The sequence below is a fragment of the Etheostoma spectabile genome, chromosome 12 (genome assembly GCF_008692095.1).
Source record: "Etheostoma spectabile isolate EspeVRDwgs_2016 chromosome 12, UIUC_Espe_1.0, whole genome shotgun sequence".
In the NCBI taxonomy this organism is placed as follows: Eukaryota; Metazoa; Chordata; class Actinopteri; order Perciformes; family Percidae; genus Etheostoma; species Etheostoma spectabile.
Genome location: NC_045744.1, coordinates 1,026,294 through 1,035,453, shown reverse-complemented (window position 1 = coordinate 1,035,453; position 9,160 = coordinate 1,026,294). Strand labels below are relative to the sequence as shown.

The 9,160-nt window shown below is 42.8% G+C and overlaps 1 long non-coding RNA gene across 1 annotated transcript in view; it reads left to right on the top strand.

Annotated features, from left to right (window-relative positions):
* Positions 1 to 1,000: 1,000 nt before the first annotated feature.
* The window catches only part of LOC116699192 (uncharacterized), a 21,445-nt gene continuing 13,285 nt past the window's right edge, over positions 1,001 to 9,160 (top strand). Inside the window, exon 1 of the long non-coding RNA XR_004334391.1 lies at positions 1,001 to 1,144. This is a non-coding gene — a long non-coding RNA (uncharacterized LOC116699192). The remainder of the gene's footprint in view (positions 1,145 to 9,160) is intronic.

The following is a 9,160-nucleotide window of genomic DNA, read 5'->3' as shown; positions in this document are numbered from 1 at the left end:
CTCTCTCTCTCTCTCTCTCTTTCTCCCTCCCCAGACCAAAATAAATAACCAAAGAACCTAGCCGAAGCACATTCCTTTCTCTGAAAGCGGCCTTAATTGGTTTCCCTGGATGCATGGCTGCTGTGTGTGTTGCACAGCATTTTCCTGCCGTTTGGGAGCCATCGAGTGGTGTGTCTGAGTGTTGGGGGGGCTAATCGTGATTGCTGAGGTTGGACTTTCCTCTGGGATCAGGACCCGTCCCACCCATCAATCTTCGTCCATCGTCGACTTCTCATCAGCCCGGCTGCTTCCACTTCCTAATTTCTTCCATGTTTTGTAGCGCTGCAACATAAAAAGATCCTACCAGACTCTGGAACACTAGCCTGGTCCTACCAGACTCTGGTCCATTAATACTGGTCCATACTACCTGGTCCCCCCGACTTCCTTCCGACCAGACTCTGTAACACTCCTGGTCCACCAGACTCTGGTTCCACCTTCTACCTGGTCCTACCTAGACTCTGGTCCATTATCCTGGTCCTACCAGACTCTGGAACACTAGCCTGGTTACCAACTCTGGTCCAGTCACCTGGTCCTACCACTCTGGAACACTAGCCTGGTCCTACCAGACTCTGGTCCATTATCCTGGTCCTACCAGACTCTGGAACACTAGCCTGGTCCTACCAGACTCTGGTCCATTATCCTGGTCCTACCAGACTCTGGAACACTAGCCTGGTCCTACCAGACTCTGGTCCATCATCCTGTTCCTACCAGACTCTGGAACACTAGCCTGGTCCTACCAGACTCTGGTCCATTATCCTGTTCCTACCAGACTCTGGAACACTAGCCTGGTCCTACCAGACTCTGGTCCATTATCCTGGTCCTACCAGACTCTGGAACAATAGTCTGGTCCTACCAGACTCTGGTCCATTAGCCTGGTCCTACCAGATTCTGGTTCATTGGCCCGGACCTACCAGACTCTGGTCCATTAGCCCGGTCCTACCAGACTTTAACTTGTGGATATTCTGCAGCGTTGCCAAAACGAACCCAATGACTTTGCTCGCATCTTTCTCCGCCGCCATTAGTACGGAACTCACCGAAGGTTACCGAACCTCAACATCATCGTTCTCAGCCACTCCCTCTGTTTGGTGATTGGACCGCCAAAAATGTGGCCGAAGAAGACACGCAAATATACCACAAAACCAGACGGAGTACTGGAGAAAAATGAACTTTGAGTGGAAGTACCTAAGAGGGCGGAGCCAGGTCAAACCAGCTCATCTCATTTAAATAATCAGACACTTTCTGCTCTGGTCACTGAGACTTCATTCCGCTCTGTCTCCAAATTTAGTGGAGGCTGGTTTGACCAGGGCAATATGAGTGACGCAGAGCTCGACCTCCGTCTATTTCTGGGAGAGAAACATTACAAGCTTCTACAGTTTGTATGACCTGTTGCATCGCAGAATGCACAGCCCGCCTGACTACAGGAGACATTTAGCTCAGACTACACATTGAGTACACACAGTCGCTGCGGATCGAGGTCGTATTGCGGTCTCACAACAAACGTACCGCTCCAGAGTTTTGATTTTAAGCGTATTGAGTCCACCTTGTTCTGTCCCCTTTTGGTGCGCATTCGAGTGTGATTGCTGCGTTGCTGCCCAAACAAACCGCACCAAAGGGGAAAAAGAACTGTAGTGTGATATGGACAGACTAAACGAGGCAGCTGTGAAAACCCCCTTAGACCTGTATATCCTCACAGGGGTCTAGTTAGACAGCTTTCCCTCCCTGAGTTAATGAAGCTGTGTCTGTATGTTTTGGTTATTTTCACCCAACAAGATAAAGTCTGGCTTCTCGCCAGAGTTTTGTCCTTCTTTACCTCTTTGTCTGTCCTCCTTTCTTCTGCACACTGAACAAGGCACCGTTCCATGTTGACAGCTTCCAATATGTAATGAATTGCAGGGTGGGCTGGAGGAGCCGCTGTTATTGTTTGAGGGCTGGTCCGTGCACGCCTTAGGGCCGCGTATGAATGCTGTGTTTTGTGAATGACCTTAGTGTACAGTGCATTTTGTATGCAGAGGGTCTGCACGACAGGGAACACTATGAGAATTGTTTTACAGATGTACTGAATGTAAGGGATACCCAAAAACTGTTGTTTCTGTGTGTGTGTGTGTGTGTGTGTGTGTGCATGTGTGTTTTGGTTGGTAATAACTTTAAGGAGTGTTTTGTTTTGGTCTTATTTCAGTTGAGTTGAATACATTTACTTACCATTTTCTTTGACAAAAAGTATTTTGTCTCACTCTTTGTCTCTCATGTAGACCAACAGTATTGTTGTATTGTTCCTTTGTCTGTTGCGTTTATGCTTAATGTTTATTTATGACAAGTTATCTTTAATTACTGACTGCAAGAGGTCCAAGATGAAGCCTTTCCCTCTTCTACAAAATCATTACTGTTGATCATAATTTAAGGTTCAATATGAGACTGGTGTCCAATGCCATTCATGTAACTGATTACATGAGCCGGATTACTGAGCCTAGAAATGTTTGGCTGATGTGAAGCTCATTGCTCACAAGATTCATTCCAAATTATGCAGGTCAAAATAAACATGTAGACTCATAGTTATTTATTATAGAAAATGGAAAATATATTCACAGCATTCATCTCATTTTGCGTTCTACTTGGTTTCCATGTGTCGTCCCTGTGTCACGTTTTTGTTTTTAGTTTTTCCATTTCCTGTTTTTATTTTGAAACTTAACTTCGTGGTTCTTTGTCTTCCTTCCTGCCTGTGTGATTACCTGTCCCTGCCCCTACCTGCATCTCATTGCCCCCCCGTCTTGTGTATTTAAGTTTAGTCTTCCCCTTACTCCTGTGCGAGACCGTCTGTTTTCTTGTGTGCAGCCTTCGAGCATTTTTCCCTGTTTCCTGACTTTTTCTGTTCCTGATTCCCTTGGATTTTTGACTACTGTCTTTTGGATACTGTTGTCTGTAGTTTTATTAGTGCTCTAACAAAACCATTAAATTCTTCTTACCTGAGTCGAGCAACTGGGAGGCCATTTCCTGGTGTGTGTGCTAGTTGCTCCATATTGATTACATGTTGTGTCCTTCAGTGAGTGATCTGGTTTCAGATCAATGGTGTCCAAGCGTCAAGGTGAGTATGTCTTCAGGGTCTTTGTGTGTCCTTCTCTATGCATTCGGTCCAATGAGAGAATGGATCCCACAGCATCAGTTGTCAGTAAGGGATGGATTAATGTCACAGACCCTCCCGGTCTCACAGCAGATTTTGTGACTGGACGTGCTGCGATGATATGTTGATGATGATGATGTGTTCACAGAGATCCCTTTGGTCTGGTCAGTGGAACATTTGGCAACTTTTGAAAAGTCAACTTTCCATCCAGATTCTTATTGGCGTCCATTTTGCCGTCTCGCACTCGCCATCCACTCAGAACGTAACGTTACTAGTCTTTGGCCCAAACGGCGTGTGTGTTTCCGGTCTAGCTAGATCTGGTGGGTGTTGTAGTTTTTTTAACGTTACTAGTTGTTGCAGCAGCATGTAAAAAAACCCACAAAGTTTGCCAGGCCAAAAAGAACGTTAATCTCGCCATAAAAAAATGAATGCTGTTAAAATGGGCTTGTGTTAACGCCGTTAATAACGCGGTATTAACTGACAAGTTGACAGCACTATTCTAATGTACAGTAAATTAATTCTCAGAATGCAGTTATTCTGAATGAATGGACACTGTGTGAATAATGTGGATCATGTGTAGCCTTCTGTATGTGTGAGGTCTAGCAACCACGTATTATAGGTTGGCCATAGAATCTGGCCATATGTCTCTCTGCCAACAGCACCATCTAGACATATTCCTGTACATTTATTATACTTGCGGCGTGTATAGAAAATTGAGACCTTCTTTAACTGTGTTGACCTTGGCATCATACCGAGTCTCCTTCTCTGAGCTTTGACCCATAAACCTGTCTCCATCCCCTCCTCGGGCTCTCTGTGCTGTGGAAAGTGATATTTTTTGCTCAACTTGCAGCAGGTTAGAGACCTTACATTCTTACAGTGGTACTTATATGTATGATTTTTTGTCCAAGACACAGACGCAGTCAAAATGAAAAGAAAGGATTGATCCACAACTAGGTTATTAAACCCAAGCTGAAACATGCCAAAGAATCAAGCTGTAATGCCTCAGTAGCCATAGTTTACATTGATATAAACAACCTTCAGCCATTGTTTGGCACATTGTGAAGGGAAGTCCCCCGATGCATACCTAGAATATTTTTGAATGGGCGGACTGGCAGGGGCACGAGGTCAAAAACATACATACCTACATATCATTGAGAGATATAAATATATTCAGATTGATAAAGATATTGATTTACTATACTATTCAGGGTGTCTCCCAGTGCATTGCAAGCCTGGTGTCCCACCAGACCTAAGTTACCCCCACCAGGCCTGAGCCACCTGGAATTATTTCTGTATTTTTAAGATGTTTTTTAAATTACAGTTAAAGTAGGATGGCTGAATTGGAAGATGCAGTCATATTTTCAAATCTCCAGTTAGCTTTTAGCACCGACTTATATGTAGCGCTCAATGGAGTCTGTACATAGCTTTTTAAAATTCTCAATTCCGCAATTACATCCATGATTCTGTTATCAGAAAACCTACTGGGCTCTACATTAACGCTGCCATCTGTATGGGACTGGCCCCAGCCGAGCCCTCGTCGAAAAAAGACCCTGATTTAACTTTTACATTGCATTACATTACATGTCATTTAGCTGAAGCTTTTATCCAAAGCAACTTCCAAGTAAGTGCTTTCAACCCTAAAGGTGCAAACTCCAGACAACAAGTAGTAAGTGCAAGTACATTCATTTTCTTTGGCTGAAGCTGCGCAGGCTTTCAGCCAGCCTGAAGTCAATGGGGAGCTCAGTCCACCGTTTGGGAGCCAGGACAGCAAACAGGCGGGATGTCGGTGAGTGATTAGTTCTCCCGCCCTTGAGTGTCAAAGGTCATTCTTGACCTTATTGACAATAATCTAAATTTGGAGGACACTTATTAGCTTTTCTTTCTGGAGCTTTCAACCACATCTCATAGTCTTCATCAGTGGATGGAGATTGATTGGTTGTGCAGCTCAAAATGTGATTTGAGCTGAACTCTACTGAGCAAACTTAGTTGAAGAAGTTTCCAAGTGCACTGTGGGAAACACCCCTGATTCACAAGAACAAGATTCCAAAAACCAGCTGGCCAAGAAAATAAAACCCGCAGTAAAACCACACGGTGATTTACACTTCCATCCATCCATGCCCAAGAAGTGCCCAAAACATAATTCAATAAATGGTTGTAAATATGATGTAGTGAACTTTAGACATCATGATGGGCAGATTTATTTCACCTTTGGCTAGAGCCAGGCTAGCTTTTTATAGCCTTTATGCTAAGCTAACCGTCCTGCTCATATTGATCATTCAGACACGAGGGGGATTTCGAGCTTATCATCTAACTCTCTGTCAAACTGATTGTTTGTTTGATGTTTGATGTTATGAGGTTATAGTGGCACTCACTGATTCATACACATACTTAAAGTATATGATTATCGGGTCATATTTGAGACAAGTATGCTCTTGTACAACATCACATTGGCCATTAACAGGACCTAAAGACTGCATATGGAGGTTGTTCCAAAAAGAAGATAATTCAAAATATCAGCTCCTTTCTCTCTAAATGTCAGAGCGGCGATGGAGGCCGTGAGACGGACGGAGGGGAGAACAGTTGCAGCCTGTTAATTTAGAAAGCCGCATGGTTAATTTACAGAGTGCATGATCTGTGTTCTTTAAACATCCAAGGTAAACAGGCCGTGACTTTTTTTATTGGAGTATTACCTCAGGGTTTTTTTTTTTCGCACTGCAAGCTTTTTTAGCACAACTTGCTTAACGGGCGGGGGGTCATTTTCCATTAAGACTACAACAGATTCCCTATTATTGGGTGGAAATGAATTGGCCACTATGAGCTGGTGGAATGAATGGAGCTTTGATTGGTTTAACTGAATACATGAGGTCCCGGTCGAGCCAACGATGAGTCCCTTGGAGCGCGACCAAGAAGGAAGTTATGAGCTCCCGGTGTGACAATGAGAAGTATGTGTGAGAGAGAGGGAGAGAGAGACAAATGAAGCACACTGGATAAATATGTTCTTCAAGAAAATAACTGTATAGCCATAAAAAAATCCTTAATTCTGATTACACAGTGTACATAAACAGTAAGCCGGGTTAAAAAACCTGGCCTCTCATTTCTAAAACTGTGCGTAGGATCCTTACTAAAAGTGTACGTATGCCCAAAAGCCCAAAATGTGCCTTTGCGTGGGAAGTGGCGTACTCATATTTTCAGCCCCGGTTTGGAGCAGTGGATGAATGTGTCTTGTAAGTTTTCAACATGTTTACCACTGGAAGAGTAAATGGTTTTCAGCAGAGATTTGTGATGATGAAACAAAGCATTTGTACCGGCATTGACAGGAAAATCTAACCATCAATCAGCTTGCAGAAAGTGCTATGTTGTAAGACGCCAGACTTTTAATTTAGGTGGTTAAGTCTTGCCACAGGCTATGAGAAATGGCAGGCCTAACCTCAGTGTCCATTGCAGGTCCACCCAGGCTAAAGACATACAATTAGCGGACGCTCCTGACAGCATAAGGTCAATTTAAGTGCCACCTGGGATCTCTCACAGGCTGGGAACAGCAGTGATTTTAGCTCATCTTAATTTAGCCTTAGAGAACAGAGGAAAGCAGGGATCACTTTTACTCCAGTTTTTAAATTGCTGTATTTTTCGGCATTTCTTTCAGCAATTTTGTTCTGACAATCTGGTCCATGTCAGATCTAACTTGTTGATGACCTAACCCCCAGCTGTCTTTGCTGTGAATGTCTCAACGTTTGACAAATGCAGGTCAGGGCTGGATGACAGAAAACCGCCCACACAGGACGGCAATCACACACACATGCATTGGAATGTGTGGTACAAATAAGTGTCTGCACACACAGTATGCAAAAATAAAAGTTCTGAACAGTGGAAGTCACAAAGCAGGACACATGAAGCCTATCAGAGGCTGATGTCATTGATGGAGTGGCGAGCAGCTACCCAATGTCCACTACTGGCACAGATGGTGTGTGACCTGACAAATAGGGGTCACTGAAAGTCAGAAGGGCAGCTGCTGGGGAGCTGCTCAGTGTGGGTGGTATAAGTGTCCACTGCAGGCCAATATTACACGATGTTGCTCTTTTTTGGATTCCTTGCGTATCATCATTTCAAGCAAATGCTTTGATCAAATAGAAAACCTTTTTCTAGTCATCTCACTGCAAAAAGTAGCGTCTAAAAAACAGATAAAAAAACACTAACTCTGACTCACAAGTGAAATGCAGCAAAATAATTTCACTTGACAAGATGGATTTAAGATCATGGTGTAAAGTTGAACACTTCAAATAAGAAATTCACTCTTAAAACAAGACAAATTATCCAACACTTACAATAATGAATTTGTGTTAGAAAGTAAAGCAACATAAAAGCAACATCTGGAGCAAAAAATGTATTCATAACAAGCATTAAACTTCAATAATCTCTACGCTGCTGTTGCTCTGACCTGTGGCAAGAAAACATACGATGGCTTTAGTATCACACAAAATTAAAACTATTAATTTCCCACCTTGAACTGGTGATGAAAGGATTGAGTTCTAACAGCCACTTGTCAGTAGTGTTCTGAATATATGTGTCTACACTTTCTAAATGTGTTCCTCTTACTGCTCTCCTCTTTGACCTTTCACCATTTCTCACAAGTAATCCAAATAATCTGAGTTGCATTATCTGGCAGCCACTGTGCATTAGCTTAAACTAAACGTTTTTAGGTATGAATACAGCCTTTTATCATCCTCTTCATATGGTTTGCATTAGATGCTTTTAGGGACGGCGTTCAGCTTCAGACACCAGCACTTCTTTTCCATTAACACTCCGTCTCAAGCATGTCCTGTTCTCCCTTGGTCTCTTGACGCCCATTTAGGTCGTCTTGTGCAAACAGACGCTATCAGCTGTACAAAATGTTTTGTCTTGGATCCATTAGCTGGTGCACATGGCTGCTCCGGGATGCAGCATCTCACAGGCTGAAACACACTGCAGCATGCTTAATATAGAAGAGAAGAGAATAGAATAGAATGCTCTTGTCATTGTACACAAGTACAATGCCTGTGCAATGAGATTAAAGCAACCCCTTTACAGTGTTGACACGAAATATAAAAAAATAAAATATAACAATGTAAAATATAACAACATATAGTATAGGTAATGCAGAGAAAAAAGACAGGGGGGACCTGGTGCACAGTCCTGAGTCTTGAGAGCAACTATATACACATTTAAAATAGCTTTGAATAGTAGTAAGTATTAACAAATAAATAAATATTGCACTGCAATAAAATGAAACGGTTAACTATTAAATATTGCACTGTATGAAATTGCACAGATTCCAGTGTCCTTTAAGGTATTATATAAGAGTAGTGCACAGTAGGAGGGAAGAAGAAAGTCCGGGGGCACACAGACAAACATTTTGTCACGGAACAAAAATTTCAAAAGGAGAAAATCCTGGCATTAGCGTTGTTTTCATTTAAAGATAATATTTCAACTTAGCATGTTCATATCTGATGACACATTGGGGTCATTTTTGGATTTATTACAGTAAATTTTAGACCTCTAAGAGGGAAATATTTATGAACATGGGGCATAATATGTTGATATGTTTAGAGACTTTGACTCCATAGCAATATTAATCTATACGGGTTATAGAGGCGATGGATATATTGGAATATCCCCCCGATGAGATTGGTTTAGACACTGGTGGAGGTGGGGGAGGGATGAAGGAAACCTGAAGATCCAACTGGACGGGATGTGGAGCGGGGCATCTGATGGAGGAACCCCGGGTGCTGGAGGTGAATGGGGGGTGGTTCCATTGATTTTTCCCTGAAATGACAACTGACAGCAGCAGAGAGTAGAACCGGCATGAAGTTTGAATGCAACAACCAGACCGAGCCTTTTAAAAATGTATTTTTTGTTTTTATATTTCAAATGTTGAGCCTTGGGGAGCCCCGGTGGAACTGACCAACACAACATTCCTGAGTCCAGTCTTGTTGTGTGTTACCCATCTCTCTCTCTCTCTCTCTCTCTCTC